This window comes from Oncorhynchus mykiss, chromosome 16 (assembly GCF_013265735.2).
Source record: "Oncorhynchus mykiss isolate Arlee chromosome 16, USDA_OmykA_1.1, whole genome shotgun sequence".
NCBI classification, from domain to species: domain Eukaryota; kingdom Metazoa; phylum Chordata; class Actinopteri; order Salmoniformes; family Salmonidae; genus Oncorhynchus; species Oncorhynchus mykiss.
This window is the reverse complement of record NC_048580.1, coordinates 13,199,213-13,220,133: the sequence shown is the minus strand read 5'-3', so window position 1 is coordinate 13,220,133 and position 20,921 is coordinate 13,199,213. Positions and strand designations below refer to the sequence as shown.

At 43.3% G+C, this 20,921-nt stretch overlaps 1 protein-coding gene across 4 annotated transcripts in view; it reads left to right on the top strand.

The window, feature by feature from the left end:
* LOC110491369 (cGMP-dependent protein kinase 1) overlaps positions 1–20,921 on the top strand; it is a 184,477-nt gene that overhangs the window by 23,348 nt on the left and 140,208 nt on the right. The gene's annotated exons all lie outside the window — the stretch shown is intronic.

Below are 20,921 nucleotides of genomic sequence, written 5' to 3'. Positions count from 1 at the left end.
TGTCTACTGCGAATCATATTTGTGTGATGGCGGGGATGCAGGGTTGTGTTCCAAACAAAACAACTACAAGTGTGCTTGCTGTAGTTCCTCAACGGCACAATGTGCCCAAATAAGCACCTCATAGTTGAAGACTATAAAAGTGCATTGAAATTACTTAGGAACTGTGCACACTCTGGAGATGTTAGTCCTCTCACTCAAACTCTTGTAAATGTTTTGTCTTATGTTGCACCTACCCCATGTCATGACCGACCACGAGAATCCAAATAGGTCAGATCAGGTTTGCAATGACTAACTTCAATCAGACCCCTTTTCACCCGTAGAGAGGGGAGGATAGAACTAGTGGGGATTAACAACTCACGTCCTGTTGTAAATCAATAGAGAAGATCCAGGCCTGTGCTCTCCAAATTCACCAAAGTCATGTCTCAACATTATTTTTCCCACTGAAACTCTTAACACGTTCAAAAGCGAATACTGGAACAATATTTCTAATGTAGAACGTGGGGAATGGTTAGAGGCAATCTATAGGACACTAATGTCATTTTGTTTGTTATTTTGTGATGTCATTAAAAATGTTACAAAGGAAATACTGCAACTCGGAAAGTATACCCACTACGTGGATGAAGTTTCCATACTATGGGTTGTGCATGTATTATGGGAAATGATGATTTGAGAAGCTATAAGAGAGAAATATTTTCCATAACTTTGCACAGTGAGTAATCACCTCCCTGGAGTGAGGTCAAAACTGCCGGAACCGCCCCTTTTGAGCAAAATGTATAAACGATGCGTTAATAAAAAACCCAAAGCAAACCAGAAATGTGTGAAGCTGCAGCTGCGCGTTTAAAATGGTTTGAACTTTGAATCTCAACATGAGTTGGAGACGATAAACTCACATCCCGGACAATCATTGGTACGATGAATAACAGTCTTTAGATGAATGTTAAAGTCAATTCACATTTACCAGGAATCTTCTTCTCGTGTTACTAATGTAGCCAGAATATTTTCAGATTTTGTTATCAACAAATGCGGGGAAAAGTACAGTAAATGTAAAATGCACATAAAATCAACAGTGTAATATTTTGATTCAGTCTTAAGCCAGGTGAACTGTTGTGTACTCACCTTTGGTCTAATCATTTCCCCATTATATCCAAACTGTTCCCTTTCAATTGCTACCATGGTTATGCATATGATTTTCATATGTCTACTGTAAGAAACGTTTAAATTTAGACCTGTCCATAGAGGCCAATTCCCACAACTGTAAAGGGTTAAGGAGTCATAACCAGTATGTGGCTATTTTTGTTCCAAATTGCTTTTGTCCCAATATTAAATGGTTCAGTTGTTACATACCATTATGGGGAACTTTACTGAAAGATCCTGTTCTCAGAGGAACTGGGTGATTTGTTGGCACAGACATTGCGGTTGAAAAGAAGACTTAAAAAGCCTGTTTACACCAGTTTCTTCTTCCCAGCTGTTTTTCGTTTCTTTGTTTCCTATCTTGATACCACAAGGAGCACTCGGATAACATGCTTTATGTACTTGACAGAAATGACAGAGAAAATCCTTCTCCAACTCTACTGAATGCCATGAGTGGTTCTTAGTCCCTCTGTTATTCTGTATAAGTATGCTTACTTACTTGGCTTAAGCTGTCATTGTGCCACACTCTGCCATTGATTACGAGTAATCAAGACAAATACCTTAATCTGAGCAAAGGCGCCCACTACGGCCGAGCAGAGTTGAGCAGGGAGGGAAGCTGCCTTGATGCGGTTCAATGTGTCCCCGTCGATGGAGCCATGAGGGACCAGTGGATTTGCTAATGGGAAGAAAATGGATTCTTAGAGAAGTTATTCTCACGCCTGATGGGATTCACCTTGAATGTGCTCCTCAGCGCTACTATACCTCCAACATCACGTCATTGGCACGCCTCCCAAGCCTGGTTCTCGACGAGGCTAACACAGTGGTAACACCTGAGGAAAAGTTATCAGAAAAAAAGTGCATTTCTTGTGAATTGAAAATGATAAAAACTAATTTGAGGAATAATGCATTTATTTGGGGTTTCATTGTAGGTCATTGACTTCTTTAGAGTGTATGGACAAACCCCATGAAGTAGACTTCCCTTTGAGCTACTTTCTCCAAGCACACCCAGCTGTGCCGTATTTATTTGTACACCTGTGTTGAACTATATTAATCCACAGGCAGAGCTTTTCAACGTTTGGACATTTGTACTTTTTTATCAGCAGGGCATCTTTCTCAGTGCGGCGTTGACTACGGGCACCAGACACAAAATGGGTCAGCTAAAATAAACAGAGCTTTTCAATTAGCAACAGATTCATAGCCTAACTGAGCCTTGTGGGCAAGGAAACAGACCACAGTATCTGTCTGTCCTCCAGGCAGTTCCAAATTTGATTTGTCTTACTGCTTCTGTTCCTCCATTAAAATAACAGATAATAATAATAATAATAATAATAATAATAATAATAATGCATTCAACTTTTATGACAAAGCTTTTCATTACAAAGTGCTTTAAGTGCTTAAAAAACATGTAATTCTGAAAAACCTATATATGTAGAAGATCATGGCAGGCAGGGTAGTTTATTAAGGCTTTGAGCAGTCAGCATCAGGAGGAAGGCTAGAGTAGAGGCAGTTTGGAGACTAAATGGAGGTGGGTCACATCCAGGGGGTTTCAGACTGGTCCAGAGCCCACAACACTAGAAATTAATTGGTCTCATTGACATGTATAATGTCAAAACCCTATTTTGCTTTTGATAATTTATTAAATGTGCACTATGCAGAAATCACTCCTCCATTTCATGTTTGTTAAAATTCTAATTGTTTGCCTAATTTCAGTTTGTGACAAAACAAGCAATCATAGTGTAGACAATCATTTCCCCTCTATACCGCTGTGAAATATATTTTACATAACCAAAAAGATAATATTTGCAGCTTTTTGAAGCTAATATATAAAACCGAACTTAAAAGACTAAAAAACTCAACTTAAAAACGAGAAGCATAGAAATAGCGCACATAGAACAGATCTACCACTTCTTAGACTTTCTTTCAACGAGAATCACAGATCTATAACACACATTTCTAAGAGAATTTGATCGGGTCGCCGAAAAGTTACATATTGCTGCTTTAAACTAATTAATGAGGTTCATGTTGTATAAATGAATTGGGATTGAATGTTTTCCCTGAATACTAAATCTATCACGTAGATCCTTGATTAATGATGTATTTACCATGAACACACGACACCTCTGACATGCGTCTCTATACGCTGTGGATAGATCTTTCTAGACACGAAAAGGATCAAGGTTTAGCAGACGGGGCCTCTCCATTAGACTCTATGGAACAGAGAAGAATAAGTAGTCTCACTGCAGCTGTCAATTAATAATGGCCTCGTCACTATTGCTGGACGTTAATTGGAAGAAATATCCTGGCTAATGCGCCTGCTCTCCCGAGAACAGCTATCTAGCGTTGGACACAAATAAATGACAAGGAAGTAGAAACCCATTGATATTCTAACACAGCACAGCTAGCTAATGAAGTGTTCGCCTCACTGAAGAACAAAATGGAAATAGAGAACATTTTTGTGCGTGAGTGTTTGACACTTTGGGTTTTTCTGTGCCCCAGACAGGAATAAACATCCTCAGCCTTTTCCCAGTCTTTTTTTTATTGGCCTGTTAAACCCACAGATGGACTCCAAATATAATGTGAGATGTAAACAGGAAGAGGAAATGACCCGAAAGAGATTCTGGTGATGACAAGGCGCTATACTTGGGTGATTTTTAAATAGGATACCACCGTGAAAAACTCATGAATTCTGTTTTCGGAATGGGCACAGATTGTAGTGGATATTTGCTCTCTCAGCCAACAAGTTACACTTTACAGTCATAAACTAAATGCAGCCAAGCTGTCTCAACATGGATTTGGTTGCATAGCAACGTGCTGGATCCTCATTCTTTGGCAATGTTGTTTATTAACATCCACATTAATATGCAAAAGCCCAGCTGAACCGAGACCTGGAGTTTTATGCTACAGTATATCCAATGGACTGAGAGGGTTTGAAGTAAACAATTTAGGCTAATGTAATGGATGAATATACTGTATGTAAAATATTTGCTATAAGAGAACTCAAGTCATAGCCTACTTGGACAGCAGCCAGGTGATGTCATTTTCTATACTGAGGAAAACACACACCTGAATTTGTCAGGTGCAATGCACTTCTGCTCCAATGCAAATGATTAATTAAAAGTTACAACCAACAATGTTTTGGCAGCTAGCTGATAAAGATGCACTGCGTGAGAAATGAAGAGTTTATTTCCAAAACCTTTTATTGCTTGTGGGTATATTCATGTGCGTGTAAAATATGACTGTTCTCAGATTTTAATTAATAGATTTTAGATGTGTATGATTATTGTTTATTTTTGAGCAAAACGCTATATAACCTTTGTTTAGCTGGAATTGAAGCTATATTTGACTGTGATATGTGGTTGTCTCACCTAGCTATCTTAAGATGAATGCACTTACTGTATGTCGCTCTGGATAAGAGCATCTGCTAAGTGACAAAGTCAAGATCTCATATTACTGTATTGAATTATTATTATTTTTTAATATTGATGTCAAAAATGTATAATTTATACACAGTGTACAAAACATTAAGGACACCTGCTCTTTCCATTACATAGACTGACCAGGTGAATCCAGGTGAACGCTATGTTCCCTGGAAAATCCACTTCAATCAGTGTAGATGAAGGTGTGGAGTCGGGTTAAAGAAGGATTTTTAAGCCTTGAGACAGATTGTGTATGTGTGCCATTCAGAGGGTGAATGTGCAAGACAAAGATTGAAGTGCCTTTGAACAGGGTATGGTAGATGCCAGGCACACTGGATTTTGTCAAAATCTGCAACACTGTTGGGTTTTTCCTGCACAATAGTTTCCTGTGTATATCAAGAATGGTACACCCCCCAAAGGACATCCAGCGAACTTGGGAAAGGGAAAAGAGGAAGGGGATACCTAGTCAGTTGCACAACTGAAGGCATTCAACCAAAATGTGTCTTCTGCATTTAACCCAACCTCTCTGAATCAGAGAGGTATTGGGGCAGTTGTTGTTGGGGGTTAACTGTCTTGACACAACTGTGGAAAGCGTGGAGTCAACATGGGCTAGCATCTCTGTGGAATGCTTTTGACACCTTGTCGGGTCCACGAATTTAGGCAGGGGTGCAACTCAATATTAGGAAGGTGTACACTCAGTGTATATTTCTTTATTAAAAATAGTTATTTGTTACATTTGACTGTGTAAAACCTGGCAGTACTACTTATTTTTCTGAGAGTAAGGATATGTGACCGACCGACTCATTCGGTCTTATGTAGCAAAATTTGAAATTATGTTTTTACATTGGATGAAAGTAGAGACTCAGTTGATAAACTTGGAACCTCACTTTTGAGAAAATGGACCTTGAAGCTTTTTGGTAAACCTACTGGAGAGCTCTTCTTTGTCTACAGGTATTCCCAAATTGGAGTATGCGCAATGCCGTCGCAGGTACGCCAAATAAAAATGTGATTCACATTTAAAAATCTCACCTGAGTAGCCTCGTTTCACTGCAAAAAAATACAATTAAACCATCTAGCGTTCAGCGATGTCACAATACAATGTCAAATAGAGTTAGCCTAGTGAAATAATTAACATCCAATCACATTAACCGTTACTCTCTCACAGGAATTCTACTAACTGTCCATATGTAGCCAAACGTAGCTGTTGCTCAAGTTGGTGTCTGTACTGATGGCGCAAAAGCCATGACATGGGGAGACATACTGTAGCCTTTAGAGAATTGAGACATAGATTGTGGATGTGTGCCATTCAGAGGGTGAATGGGCAAGACAAAAGATTGAAGTGCCTTTGAACAGGGTATGGTAGATGCCAGGCGTACCGCATTTAGTCAAAATCTGCAACACTGTTGGGTTTTTCCTGCACAATAGTTTCCTGTGTATATCAAGAATGGTACACCCCCCAAAGGACATCCAGCAAACTTGGGAAAGGGTAAAGGAGAAGGGGATACCTAGTCAGTTGTACAACTGAATGCATTCAACTGAAATGTGTCTTCCTCATTTAACCCAACCCCTCTGAATCTGAGAGGTACGGGGGTTGTTGTTGGGGGTGAATTGTCTTGACAACTGTGGGAAGGTAAGTGTCTGTCATTGAACAACCCCATGCCATGATTAGATAGTGAAAAACCACAGTCTCTTTCATAATTTCTTTAAACAATTAAAGCTAATTTACCAACATTTCTGGATAGCATTTTGGAATGAAACTCTTCAACTGCAGTTTGTCAGCTTGTCATCTGACAAAAGCAGCTACATAAATAAATGACATTGGAGCAGACGTGTGAGACTTGAATGAAATGTAAGCCAGAGAGAAATATATTTTGTCACTCTACCCCTTCACTAGCTTACTCTCCACTCTGCCTGTTCACTACCTTACCCTCCACTCTACCCCTTCACTACCTTAGCTCCACTCTACACGTTCACTACCATAGCCTCCACTCTACCCTCCACTCTACCCCTTCATTACTTTAGCCTCCACTCTACACCTTCACCACCTTAGCTTCCACTCTACCCCTTCACTACCTTAGCCTCCACTCTACCCCTTCACTAGCTTAGCCTCCACTCTACCCCTTCACCACCTTAGCTTCCACTCTACCCCTTCACTACCTTAGCCTCCACTCTACCCCTTCACCACCTTAGCTTCCACTCTACCCCTTCACTACCTTAGCCTCCACTCTACCCCTTCGCTACCTTAGCCTCCACTCTACCCCTTCACTACCTTAGTCTCCACTCTACCCCTTCACTAACTTAGCTTCCAATCTACCCCTTCACTACCTTAGCCACCACTCTACCCCTTCGCTACCTTACTCTCCACTCTACCCTCCACCCTACCCCTTCACTAACTTAGCCTCCAATCTACCCCTTCGCTACCTTACTCTCCACTCTACCCTCCGCCCTACCCCTTCACTACCTTAGCCCCCACTCTACCCCTTCGCTACCTTACTCTCCACTCTACCCTCCGCCCTACCCCTTCACTACCTTAGCCTCCACTCTACCCCTTCACTACCTTACCCTCCATTCTACCTCTTCACTACCTTAGCCTCCACTCTACCCCTTCACTACCTTAGCCTCCACTCTACCCCTTCACTACCTTAGCCTCCACTCTACCCCTTCACTACCCTAGTCTCCACTCTACCCTCCACTCTACCCCTTCACTACCTTAATATCCACTCTGCTCCTTCATTACTTTAGCCTCCACTCTACCCCTTCGCTACCTTACTCTCCACTCTACCCTCCGCCCTACCCCTTCACTACCTTAGCCTCCACTCTACCCCTTCACTACCTTACCCTCCATTCTACCTCTTCACTACCTTAGCCTCCACTCTACCCCTTCACTACCTTAGCCTCCTCCACTCTACCCCTTCAATACCTTAGCCTCCACTCTACCCCTTCACTTCCTTAGCCTCCACTCTACCCCTTCACTACCTTAGCCCCCACTCTACCCCTTTGCTACCTTACCCTCCACTCTACCCCTTCACTACCTTAGCCCCCACTCTACCCCTTTGCTACCTGACCCTCCACTCTACCCCTTCACTTTCTTAGCCTCCATTCTACCTATTCACTACCTTAGGCTCCACTCTACCCCTTCACTACCTTAGCCTCCATTCTACCTCTTCACTACCTTAGCCTCCACTCTACCCCTTCACTACCTTAGCCTCCATTCTACCTCTTCACTACCTTAGCCTCCACTCTACCCCTTCACTACCTTAGCCTCCACTCTACCCATTCACTACCTTAGCCTCCACTCTACCCATTCACTACAGTAGCCTCAATCTACCTCTTCCCTACCTTAGCCTCCACTCTACCCCTTCACTTCCTTAGACTCCACTCTACCCATTCACTACCTTAGCCTCCATTCTACCTCTTCACTACCTTAGCCTCCACTCTACCCCTTCACTACCTTAGCCTCCACTCTACCTATTCACTACAGTAGCCTCCATTCTACCTCTTCCCTACCTTAGCCTCCACTCTAGCCCTTCACTACCTTAGCCTCCATTCTACCTCTTCACTACCTTAGCCTCCATTCTACCCCTTCACTACCTTAGCCTCCACTCTACCCCTTCACTACCTTACCCAATTCTACCCCTTCACTATCGTATCCTCCACTCTGCCCCTTCACTACCTTAGCCTCCTCCACTCTACCCCTTCAATACCTTAGCCTCCACTCTACCCCTTCACTTCCTTAGCCTCCACTCTACCCCTTCACTACCTTAGCCCCCACTCTACCCCTTTGCTACCTTACCCTCCACTCTACCCCTTCACTACCTTAGCCCCCACTCTACCCCTTTGCTACCTTACCCTCCACTCTACCCCTTCACTTCCTTAGCCTCCATTCTACCTATTCACTACCTTAGGCTCCACTCTACCCCTTCACTACATTAGCCTCCATTCTACCTCTTCACTACCTTAGCCTCCACTCTACCCCTTCACTACCTTAGCCTCCATTCTACCTCTTCACTACCTTAGCCTCCACTCTACCCCTTCACTACCTTAGCCTCCACTCTACCCCTTCACTACCTTAGCCTCCACTCTACCCCTTCACTACCTTAGCCTCCACTCTACCCATTCACTATAGTAGCCTCAATCTACCTCTTCCCTACCTTAGCCTCCACTCTACCCCTTCACTACCTTAGCCTCCACTCTACCCCTTCACTTCCTTAGACTCCACTCTACCCCTTCACTACCTTAGCCTCCATTCTACCTCTTCACTACCTTAGCCTCCACTCTACCCCTTCACTAGCTTACTCTCCACTCTGCCTGTTCACTACCTTACCCTCCACTCTACCCCTTCACTACCTTAGCTCCACTCTACACGTTCACTACCATAGCCTCCACTCTACCCTCCACTCTACCCCTTCATTACTTTAGCCTCCACTCTACACCTTCACCACCTTAGCTTCCACTCTACCCCTTCACTACCTTAGCCTCCACTCTACCCCTTCACTAGCTTAGCCTCCACTCTACCCCTTCACCACCTTAGCTTCCACTCTACCCCTTCACTACCTTAGCCTCCACTCTACCCCTTCACCACCTTAGCTTCCACTCTACCCCTTCACTACCTTAGCCTCCACTCTACCCCTTCGCTACCTTAGCCTCCACTCTACCCCTTCACTACCTTAGTCTCCACTCTACCCCTTCACTAACTTAGCTTCCAATCTACCCCTTCACTACCTTAGCCACCACTCTACCCCTTCGCTACCTTACTCTCCACTCTACCCTCCACCCTACCCCTTCACTAACTTAGCCTCCAATCTACCCCTTCGCTACCTTACTCTCCACTCTACCCTCCGCCCTACCCCTTCACTACCTTAGCCCCCACTCTACCCCTTCGCTACCTTACTCTCCACTCTACCCTCCGCCCTACCCCTTCACTACCTTAGCCTCCACTCTACCCCTTCACTACCTTACCCTCCATTCTACCTCTTCACTACCTTAGCCTCCACTCTACCCCTTCACTACCTTAGCCTCCACTCTACCCCTTCACTACCTTAGCCTCCACTCTACCCCTTCACTACCCTAGTCTCCACTCTACCCTCCACTCTACCCCTTCACTACCTTAATATCCACTCTGCTCCTTCATTACTTTAGCCTCCACTCTACCCCTTCGCTACCTTACTCTCCACTCTACCCTCCGCCCTACCCCTTCACTACCTTAGCCTCCACTCTACCCCTTCACTACCTTACCCTCCATTCTACCTCTTCACTACCTTAGCCTCCACTCTACCCCTTCACTACCTTAGCCTCCTCCACTCTACCCCTTCAATACCTTAGCCTCCACTCTACCCCTTCACTTCCTTAGCCTCCACTCTACCCCTTCACTACCTTAGCCCCCACTCTACCCCTTTGCTACCTTACCCTCCACTCTACCCCTTCACTACCTTAGCCCCCACTCTACCCCTTTGCTACCTGACCCTCCACTCTACCCCTTCACTTTCTTAGCCTCCATTCTACCTATTCACTACCTTAGGCTCCACTCTACCCCTTCACTACCTTAGCCTCCATTCTACCTCTTCACTACCTTAGCCTCCACTCTACCCCTTCACTACCTTAGCCTCCATTCTACCTCTTCACTACCTTAGCCTCCACTCTACCCCTTCACTACCTTAGCCTCCACTCTACCCATTCACTACCTTAGCCTCCACTCTACCCATTCACTACAGTAGCCTCAATCTACCTCTTCCCTACCTTAGCCTCCACTCTACCCCTTCACTTCCTTAGACTCCACTCTACCCATTCACTACCTTAGCCTCCATTCTACCTCTTCACTACCTTAGCCTCCACTCTACCCCTTCACTACCTTAGCCTCCACTCTACCTATTCACTACAGTAGCCTCCATTCTACCTCTTCCCTACCTTAGCCTCCACTCTAGCCCTTCACTACCTTAGCCTCCATTCTACCTCTTCACTACCTTAGCCTCCATTCTACCCCTTCACTACCTTAGCCTCCACTCTACCCCTTCACTACCTTACCCAATTCTACCCCTTCACTATCGTATCCTCCACTCTGCCCCTTCACTACCTTAGCCTCCTCCACTCTACCCCTTCAATACCTTAGCCTCCACTCTACCCCTTCACTTCCTTAGCCTCCACTCTACCCCTTCACTACCTTAGCCCCCACTCTACCCCTTTGCTACCTTACCCTCCACTCTACCCCTTCACTACCTTAGCCCCCACTCTACCCCTTTGCTACCTTACCCTCCACTCTACCCCTTCACTTCCTTAGCCTCCATTCTACCTATTCACTACCTTAGGCTCCACTCTACCCCTTCACTACATTAGCCTCCATTCTACCTCTTCACTACCTTAGCCTCCACTCTACCCCTTCACTACCTTAGCCTCCATTCTACCTCTTCACTACCTTAGCCTCCACTCTACCCCTTCACTACCTTAGCCTCCACTCTACCCCTTCACTACCTTAGCCTCCACTCTACCCCTTCACTACCTTAGCCTCCACTCTACCCATTCACTATAGTAGCCTCAATCTACCTCTTCCCTACCTTAGCCTCCACTCTACCCCTTCACTACCTTAGCCTCCACTCTACCCCTTCACTTCCTTAGACTCCACTCTACCCCTTCACTACCTTAGCCTCCATTCTACCTCTTCACTACCTTAGCCTCCACTCTACCTCTTCACTACCTTAGCCTCCACTCTACCTATTCACTTCAGTAGCCTCCATTCTACCTCTTCCCTACCTTAGCCTCCACTCTAGCCCTTCACTACCTTAGCCTCCATTCTACCTCGTCACTACCTTAGCCTCCAATCTACCCCTTCACTACATTAGCCTCCACTCTATCCCTTCACTACCTTAGCCTCCACTCTACCCCTTCACTACCTTACCCTCCCTTCTTCCCCTTCACTACCTTACCCTCCCCTCTTCCCCTTCACTATCTTAGCCCCCACTCTACCCCTTCGCTACCTTACCTTACCCTCCCTTCTTCCCCTTCACTACCTTAGCCTCCACTCTACCCCTTCACTACCTTACCCTCCCCTCTTCCCCTTCACTACCTTAGCCCCCACTCTACCCCTTCGCTAACTTACCTTACCCTCCCTTCTTCCCCTTCACTACCTTAGCCTCCACTCTACCCCTTCACTACCTTACCCTCCCCTCTTCCCCTTCATTACCTTAGCCTCCACTCTACCTCTTCGCTACCTTACCCTCCCCTCTTCCCCTTCACTACCTTAGCCTCCCCTCTTCCCCTTCACTACCTTAGCCTTCACTCTACACCTTCACTACCTTAGCCTCCACTCTACCCCCGTTACTACCTTCACCCCCTTGTCCCTTCTAACTCCCTCTCCTCTCCAGTCTTCTTTATATGCTGCTTTGACTGTCTGATAAGGATCATGCTGGGTTCCTTGTCTTAGATGTCTGTCCTTTGTCTCGTTTCCTGAAGTAGGGAGCAGCTCCTGTAGGTGGACTTTTCAGAATGATGATGGATTGATCGATGTGTGTTGAATCCCAAAAAGGGGCCTGTCACAAAAGCATGACGTTGGGAGCACCGTCATATTAGCAACAGGTGATATACATATCAAAGGGAACATCCATCTTACTTGATCAGCTTCACATAGACAACATGTGACCTTGAATTACTTAGAAAGATGCTATGGATGAAAACACCCTGATTCCCTGGCCTGTAATAGAGTGAATGGAATTTTTCAATGGAGGCAAAACCCACTTGATATCTTCTCTTTTAAATGAACAGTTACACTCTTAAGGATTCCATCCTTGCCTAAGTGGCAAATAGAGACATATAAATGTGAACGTTGCGTTATAACACGCCTCACACTGTACCAAATGCATACAAGATAGAATACATTTTATTCTATGTGCAAATTAACCCTGGACGAGAAAAAAAAGCTGCACGTGTCACGTACACAGATGTGAACAGCTCAGTTAATGAATATACGCCCGTCATCGTCTCAGCTGGCATGGAAATGACTCTTTCATTTAGACACTCAAGTGTTTATCGAATGTTGTTCCTGTACGTTGGTTCTACAATTTGAACATTTAGATTGCCACGTTATTCAATTTTCCATCTTAGTCTTTACTCCAGGCTCTCAATACGTGAAATAGTGTTAGAGTACAGACAACCTGCAGAGCTGGCGGAAAGCTGATGAAGACATTTGGAGGAAGGAGAACGTCTCTACAGGGACTTTCTCTGGATGAGTAACTGTAAACAGAAGCTGTGGGGTGAATATGTAGCTGAGTGCTAAGAATAACTATGAGAATGCAAAAATGTATGTTAGAGTGAGCAGAGAATATAATGCATGTTATACAGTATTAGTCAATGCATATTCTCCATTTAGAAAAATAAATACGAAAATATTTGTCCTTTAAAGCACCCAATATTCAGCTGAACAAATCTCTCCCACACTTCCCTAGTTAAATAAAGGATAAATAAAAAAACGCAATTGTATAAGAAAGCACGTAAGTATGCAAAGCAAACAAGTTAATTGTGTAAGGATATGAATATATTGTTCCTTCATAACACCTGCTCTCTCAGGTGTACAAGCTGACCAACTAAACCATGCCAAGACCGTACAACTAGCTAGCAAATTCTAATGTATCCTGCAATAGAAATGTGTTATTATGGGACGGCCAATACTCTACACTAAAGCTAGTGTAACCCAATGGATTTCAGTTTAATGGTCATCGAAATATCAAGGTCTGGATCTATAGGCACAGTGAGTGTTTTGACTCACCTGGGAACAGGATAGAAAGAGTTCAAAATAGAAACTAGATGGAGAATGCTGCTGTCAAACAGGAACACGACAAGGCCTGGCAGTGGCTGATATGAGGTAGTGTACAAATGTAACATGGAATGAGAACTTACCTAGGGCCTCAAATACCACTGAGATTGGTCTCACTATTCCTTCTCTAATATTCTGATAGGTGGTTAGCTAGATGGGATTGTGAAAGGGACTGTTTGTTTTTTAAATATTGAAATATGATACACTTGTGTATTCCACATGCCTGCATTATGATCGAATGGGATCATGTTCTATACCAAGTTGCCACATCCAATGTTAATTGGGTCCATTTCAATGAATGCACCTCAGATGTTTCACTCTGAGCCCTGTTTTAAATGTAAATATTATTTAAACAATCTGGGCTGTGTTTTGCTTCAGGTGATTGTAAGTGTAGGAGCGTTGGAATGCTGGCTGTTTAAACCCCCCTGGATCCTAGCCAGCCTGCTGCTAGCTCCTGTAAGCTCTGAGGCGCCATCTTAATTGGCATGTCCACAGTGTCTGGCCCATTATTCCACACTCAAGTGTCAATTAAGTGGACCTGGCCAACTGCAGGCAACAGCGCTCATGGAGAGATTGAGTCCAAATACATAGATGGTTACGACCATCCTGATTGGGAGACGTGCCCAGACAGGTTAAGACGTTCTCATTAATGCTATGTTTCAAAACACTGACTACGGTTACATACACACAATAATGCAATTCATGTGAATAGTCAGATTAATATCATAGATTGAATTAAAATGTTTACACGCTTTATAAGAAGAACGATTTCCCTAATAATCCTGTTTACATGGACACATCTGAAATCAGGCAACATGATGGGACTTTGATGATAAATGCAGAAAATCAGCACTCAAAATAAACACCACATTTTATTGGTCACATACACATGGTTAGCAGATGTTAATGCGAGTGTAGCGAAATGCTTGTGCTTCTAGTTCTGACAGTGCAGTAATATCTAACAAGACATCTATCAATTCCCAACAACAACCAATACACATGAATCTAAAGGGGTGAATGAGAATACGTACATGTAAATATATGGATGAGCGACGGCCGAGCGGCATAGGCAAGGTGCAATAGATGGTATAAAATACAGTATACAGTTGAAGTCGGAAGTTAATATACACTTATGTTGGAGTCATTAACCTCGTTTTTCAACCACTCCACACATTTCTTGTTAACAAACTATAGTTTTGGCAAGTCGGTTTGGACATCTACTTTGTGCATGACACAAGTCATTTTTCCAACAATTATTTACAGACAGGTTATTTAATGTATAATTCACTATACCACAATTCCAGTGGGTCAGAAGTTTACATACACTAAGTTGACTGTGCCTTTAAACAGCTTTGAAAATTCCCCAAAGTTATATCATGGCTTTAGAAGCTCCTGATAGACATAATTTGAGTCAATTGGAGGTGTACCTGTGGATGTATTTCAAGGCCTACCTTCAAACTCAGTGCCCTTTGCTTGACATCATGGGAAAATCAAAAGAAATCAGCGAAGATCTCTGAAAAAAATTGTAGACCTCCACAAGTCTGGTTCACCCTTGGGAGCAATTTCCAAATGCCTGAAGGTACCACGTTCATCTGTACAAACAATAGTATGCAAGTATAAACACCATGGGATCACGCAGCTGTCATACCGCTCAGGAAGGAGACACGTTCTGTCTCCTAGACATTAACGTACCTTGGTGCAAAAGTGCAAATCAATCCCAGAACAATGGCAAAGGACCTTGTGAAGATGCTGGAGGAAACAGATACAAAAATATCTCTATCCACAGTAAAACAAGTCCTATATTGACATAACCTGAAAGGCCGCTCAGCAAGGAAGAAGCCACTGCTCCAAACCCGCCATAAAAAAGCCAGACTATGGTTTACAACTGCACATGGGGACAAAGATTGTACTTTTTGGAGAAAAGTCCTCTGGTCTGATGAAACAAAAGAAATGTTTGGCAATAATGACCATCGTTATGTTTGGAGGAAAAAGGGGGAAGCTTGCAAGCCGAAGAACACCATTCCAACTATGAAGCACAGGGGTGGCAGCATCATGTTGTGGTGGGAGGCAGGAAAATTATGTGGATATATTGAAGCAACATCTCAAGACATCAGTCAGGAAGGTAAAGCTTGGTCACAATTGGGTCTTTCAAATAGACAATGACACCAAGCATGCTTCTAATGTTGTGGCAAAATGGCTTAAGGACAACAAAGTCAAGGTATTGGAGTGGCCATCACAAAGCCCTCAAGAACATTTGTGGGCAGAACTGAAAAAGCTTGTGTGAGCAAGGAGGCCAACAAACCTGACTCAGTCACATCTGCTCTGTGAGGAGGAATGGGCTAAAATTCACCCAATGTATTGTGGGAAGCTTGTGGAAGGCTTCGTGAAACGTTTGACCCAAGTTAAACAATTTAAAGGCAATGCTACCAAATTCTAATTGAGTGTATGTAAACTTCTGACCCACTGGGAATGTGATGAAAGAAATAAAAGCTGAAATAAATCATTCTCTCTACTATTATTCTGACATTTCACATTCTTAAAATAAAGTGGTGATCCTAACTGACCTAAGACAGGGAATTTTTACTAGGATTAAATGTCAGGAATTGTGAAAAACAGAGTTTAAATGTATTTGGCTAAGGTGTATGTAAACTTCCGACTTCAACTGTACATATGATATGAGTAATGTAAGATATTTTAACATTAAAGTGCCATTATTTAAAGAGACTAGTGATTCATTTGTTAAAGTTGCCAGTGATTTGGTCTCAATGTAGGCAGCAGCCTCTCTGAGTTAGTGATGGCTGCTTAGCAGTTTGATGGCCTTGAGATAGAAGCTGTTTATCATTCCCTCAGTACCAGCTTTGATACACCATGTCCATTCTACCACAGCGACCATGTTATTTTTTTAAACAATTTGATTCTGAGTTAGGACATATAAAGTTTGTCAGTTAAAACTGTTTCTAAGATGCATACTTTCAGTTTTTCCGAACCCACGTATTTCACGCAAAGAAGGAAGCTCGCGCTGCTTGTGCTAGACCAAATACAGCGCTGTAACTAAGGCATTTACATGTCCTAATAATTAGAAAGATTGCTAAAACAGGTGTTTTAACTGGCGTATGTTTCGATTATGACCTTACACCGATTAAGATAAGCAGAGTAGTGTTTACATGACTAATGCCATACTCAGCTTACTCAGCCATATCAGTTTAACATCGAATTATTAGTATGCATGTAAATATACTTCTCCATTCAGATTTCTGAAACCCAGGTAATGTATTGAGGTCCATGCTAAGTATCCTATGCTTGGACCTTTGGGTGGAAAACCACATTGGAAGACATTGGAGGAAAGTATTTAAAAAATAGCATGCCAGGAAGAACAGAGAGAGAGAAAGTATAGTGTCTGGAAAGATAATGGTAGCTAGTGCCAAGGCATTCATCAACAAAGTTGCTTTGCATCGTCCATTTGTCATTTAGCCAAGTTCAAGACAATATTTGTTTTTCAGTCTTAATCGTGTGTAATTAATCTGCAAACACTTCTGCTGAAATAAAGAGATTAAAGAATCTAAATAGTCTTCAGTAGCATTAAATATTTTGCCTTGACATCCCACAGCAGACTGAGAAGTAGATAAAAAGCTTTTAGTGTAATTCTGCTGCCACATCCAACTTTTTCCTTGTGTAGGAGCTCTCTAATGATCAACTGCACCACTTTATCATATATTTATCTCCATTATACTATTGTGCTGGCACTGGCTTCGCAATTAACACACGCTGTTCCAATTTGTCTGACCCAAAGAGCTGAATCGCTATCAACAATAACAGATAAAGCAGATTTGTTTTCTCTTACACAGTAAATCAAGGATAGTTGAAATCACAGTGTTAACATTTTGGGGGGGGGGGGGGTTAAATTGACTACTGGGAGTTATCTTAAACCTCAAGAGAATGAATGTGTACTCTCAACTCAGAATATGATGGGAGTATAATTTATTCACTGTAAAAATAAAGATGTTGATTCAACATACAATAGGATTGTAAGCTTGAGTAACAAAACTGTTGTTGAGCAAACTCGCAACAAAAAGTTTGCGTGAATATTATTATCCTATCCTATTGCAGCTGGTTGCCTTACAAATTTAAATTCATCGTACAATTGTATGTAGTTTTTACAGCACTGTCATATAAGATTTACAAGTCTGTTTGACAGATACAAAAGGAGTTAATCAGTAGTCATACAGTTACATAAATGAGTAATTACAGATAATGATCCTAGCCTGCAGGATATGATTTGTGTTTTTAATTATATATTTTTTGTAATCTACTTTTCTCTGGCAGGTGTTAAATGACTGAACGCCATGTTGTATGTTGAAACTGAGGCTACAGTCATCAGTTATCAGTAGATAAGTAATGACCTCATGTCTGTCTTCAATTATGCTTTTCTCCTTCTAGGCACCATATGTAAATGAATGCTGAGTTAAATGTACAGTATTTGCAGCTGTTACTATTCAGTTGTTGATACACTTAACATGTTGCTGGCTGTGACTGAGACATGCTTACAAAGAGCCCATTGTGAGAGAGAGAGAGCTACAGTACTGTTTGTTACGAAGATCTTGTACGTATGTATACAGTGCATTCAGAAAGTATTCAGACCCCTTGACTTTTTCCACATTTTGTTATGTTACAGCCTTATTCTAAAATGTATTAAATAAATAAAAAATCCTCATCAATCTACACACAATACCCCATAATGACCAAGTGAAAACAGGTTTAGCCATAGCACTGACAGGAAATCAGTTAAAACACCTCAACAAGAGATAGTATCAAGAACAAGATAAAACTAGCTAAAATTAGCCACCTATGATTTCCCACATGGCAGCTTCTTGTCATTGTTGCTAGCTATCTGACCATTCAGAATCCGAACAAAGCATGACTTTCGGCCACATCGATGCGTGCTCATCATTTTTGTGAGGTTGTCAGCCAACTTGTCTATTGGTGTGATTGGGAAACGTACCCAGGCGGGTTAAGACTTTCTAATGAATGCAATATTTCAAATCACTGTCCACTTAGACTTCTGAAACCCAGGTAATGTATTGAGGTCCACGTTAAGTGTCCTAAACTTTCACCTTCGGGTAAAAAACCACATTGGAGGACAATATTTAAACAGTAGCATGCCTGGAAGAACAGAGAGAGAGAAAGTATAGTGTCTGGAAAGATAATGGTAGCTAGTGCCAAGGCATTCATCAACAAATTTGCTTTGCATCGTCCATTTCTCATTTAGCCAAGTTCAAGATAATATTTGTTTTTCAGTCTTAATCGTGTGTAATTAATCTGCAAACACACCCTGACCATAGAGAGACTTTTATTCTCTATTTTGGTTAGGTCGGGGTGTGACTAGGGTGGGTAATCTAGGTTGTTTTATTTCTATGTTGGCCTGGTATGGTTCCCAATCAGAGGCAGTTGTTTAGCATTGTCTCTGATTGGGGATCATATTTAGGCAGCCATTTTCCCACTGTTTTTTTGTGGGATCTTGTTTATGTGTAGTTGCCTGTGAGCACTCCATAGCTTCACGTATCGTTTTTTATTGTTTTGTGCGTTTCACAAATAAAAAGATGTGGAACCCATACCACGCTGCGCCTTGGTCCGAATGTTATTTTGACGATCCCACCCCACCAGGACCAAGCAGCGTGCCCAGGAGGAGAAGGTATCCTGGACTTGGGAGGAGATCTTGGATGGGAAGGGATCCTGGACTTGGGAGGAAATCCTGGCTGGACAGGATCGCCTTCCTTGGCGGCAGACGCAAGGAGAGAAGAGAGGACTGCGCCTACGCCAGGGTTCGCGACCACAACGGAAGCCCAAATGTCACTCCAAATTTTTTTTTTAGGGTTGGCACACGGGGTGGTCGGCGGAGCCGAGAAGGGAATCAGGGACCACCTGGGAGGAGATGGAGAGGTGGTCGGTCGACCCAAGGATAGTACCAGAGCCCGCCTGGGATTCGTTGGAACAGTGTGAGGAGAGATACCGGAGAATGGAGTTGGCTAGGAGTATGCGGCACCGCAGAAACCTGGTGCCGGCTCCACGTCTCTGGCCTCCAGTGCACCTCCCCAGTCAGGTATGTCCTGTGTCTCCTCCTCGCACTTGCCCTGAAGTGTGTTTCTTCCTCTGTACCGGTGCCCGGTCCAGGCACGGCTTCCAGTCCCGCTCCATGGCAGGAGCCTTCCTCCATGCCGACGTCCAGTCCAGGCACGGCGTCCAGTCCCGCTCAAAGGCCGGAGCCTTCCTCTGTGCCCAGACCAGGCACGGCGGCCAACTCAGCTCCATGGTCGGAGCCTTCCTCGGCGCCAGTGCCCAGTCCGGGCACGGGGTACTACCCGGCTCCAAGGCCGGACCCGTGGTCTGGGCGGGGGCAAAGTCCCCCACCAGAGCCGCCACCGATGCTGGATCCGCAGGATGAGTGGGTTCTTCGTCCCGCACCAGAGCCGCCACCGACGCTAGGTGCCCACCCGGACCGCACCTTTTGGGGTGGTACTGTCACACCCTGACCATAGAGAGCCTTTTTGTTCTCTATTTTGGTTAGGTCGGGGTGTGACTAGTGTGGGTAATCTAGGTTGTTTTATTTCTATGTTGGCCTGGTATGGTTCCCAATCAGAGGCAGCTGTTTAGCATTGTCTCTGATTGGGAATCATATTTAGGCAGCCATTTTCCCACTGTTTTTTTGTGGGATCTTGTTTATGTGTAGTTGCCTGTGAGCACTCCATAGCTTCACGTATCATTTTTTTATTGTTTTGTGCATTTCACAAATAAAAAGATGTGGAACCCATACCACGCTGCGCCTTGGTCCGAATGTTATTTAGACGATCGTGACAGAAATAAAGAGATTAAAGAATCTAAATAGTCTTCAGTAGCATTAAATATTTTGCCTTGACATCCCACAGCAGACTGAGAAGTAGATAAAAAAGCTTTTAGTGTAATTCTGCTGCCACATCCAACTTTTTCCTCATGTAGCAGCTCTCTAATGATCAACTGCACCACTTTATCATATATTTATCTCCATTATACTATTGTGCTGGCACTGGCTTCGCAATTAACACACGCTGTTCCAATTTGTGTGACTAAAAAGAGCTGCATTGATATCAACACTTCCAATAACAGATGTAGCAGATTTTTTTTCTCTTACACAGTAAATCAAGGATAGTTGAAATCACAGTGTTTTTTGAGGGTTAAATTGACTCTACTGGGAGTTATCTGAACCCTGAAGAGAATGATACGCTCCTTGGAGTTAGTGGTGATAAATGGAATTGTTTAGGACAGAGTACTTTTAATTCCATTGAGAGTAACCAGAGACAGGGAGTTAAAATCTATGGAGCGATCCACAGATGTGGAAGGGGCCTCATTGTCAATATTTCCCAGAATGCTCTGTTGCAGGTTGATAAAAAAAAATGTTTCTTTCAATATCTGTGTACATTTTTCTAATCCAATCTGTAAGTGGTTGAATTTATAGCAGCCATTAGTGAGATGGTTGTTCAAGTTTACTTGGTCTGTAGTCTTCATGTACTGTATTTTCTTTCCTATTCTGACAAGTATTCTAA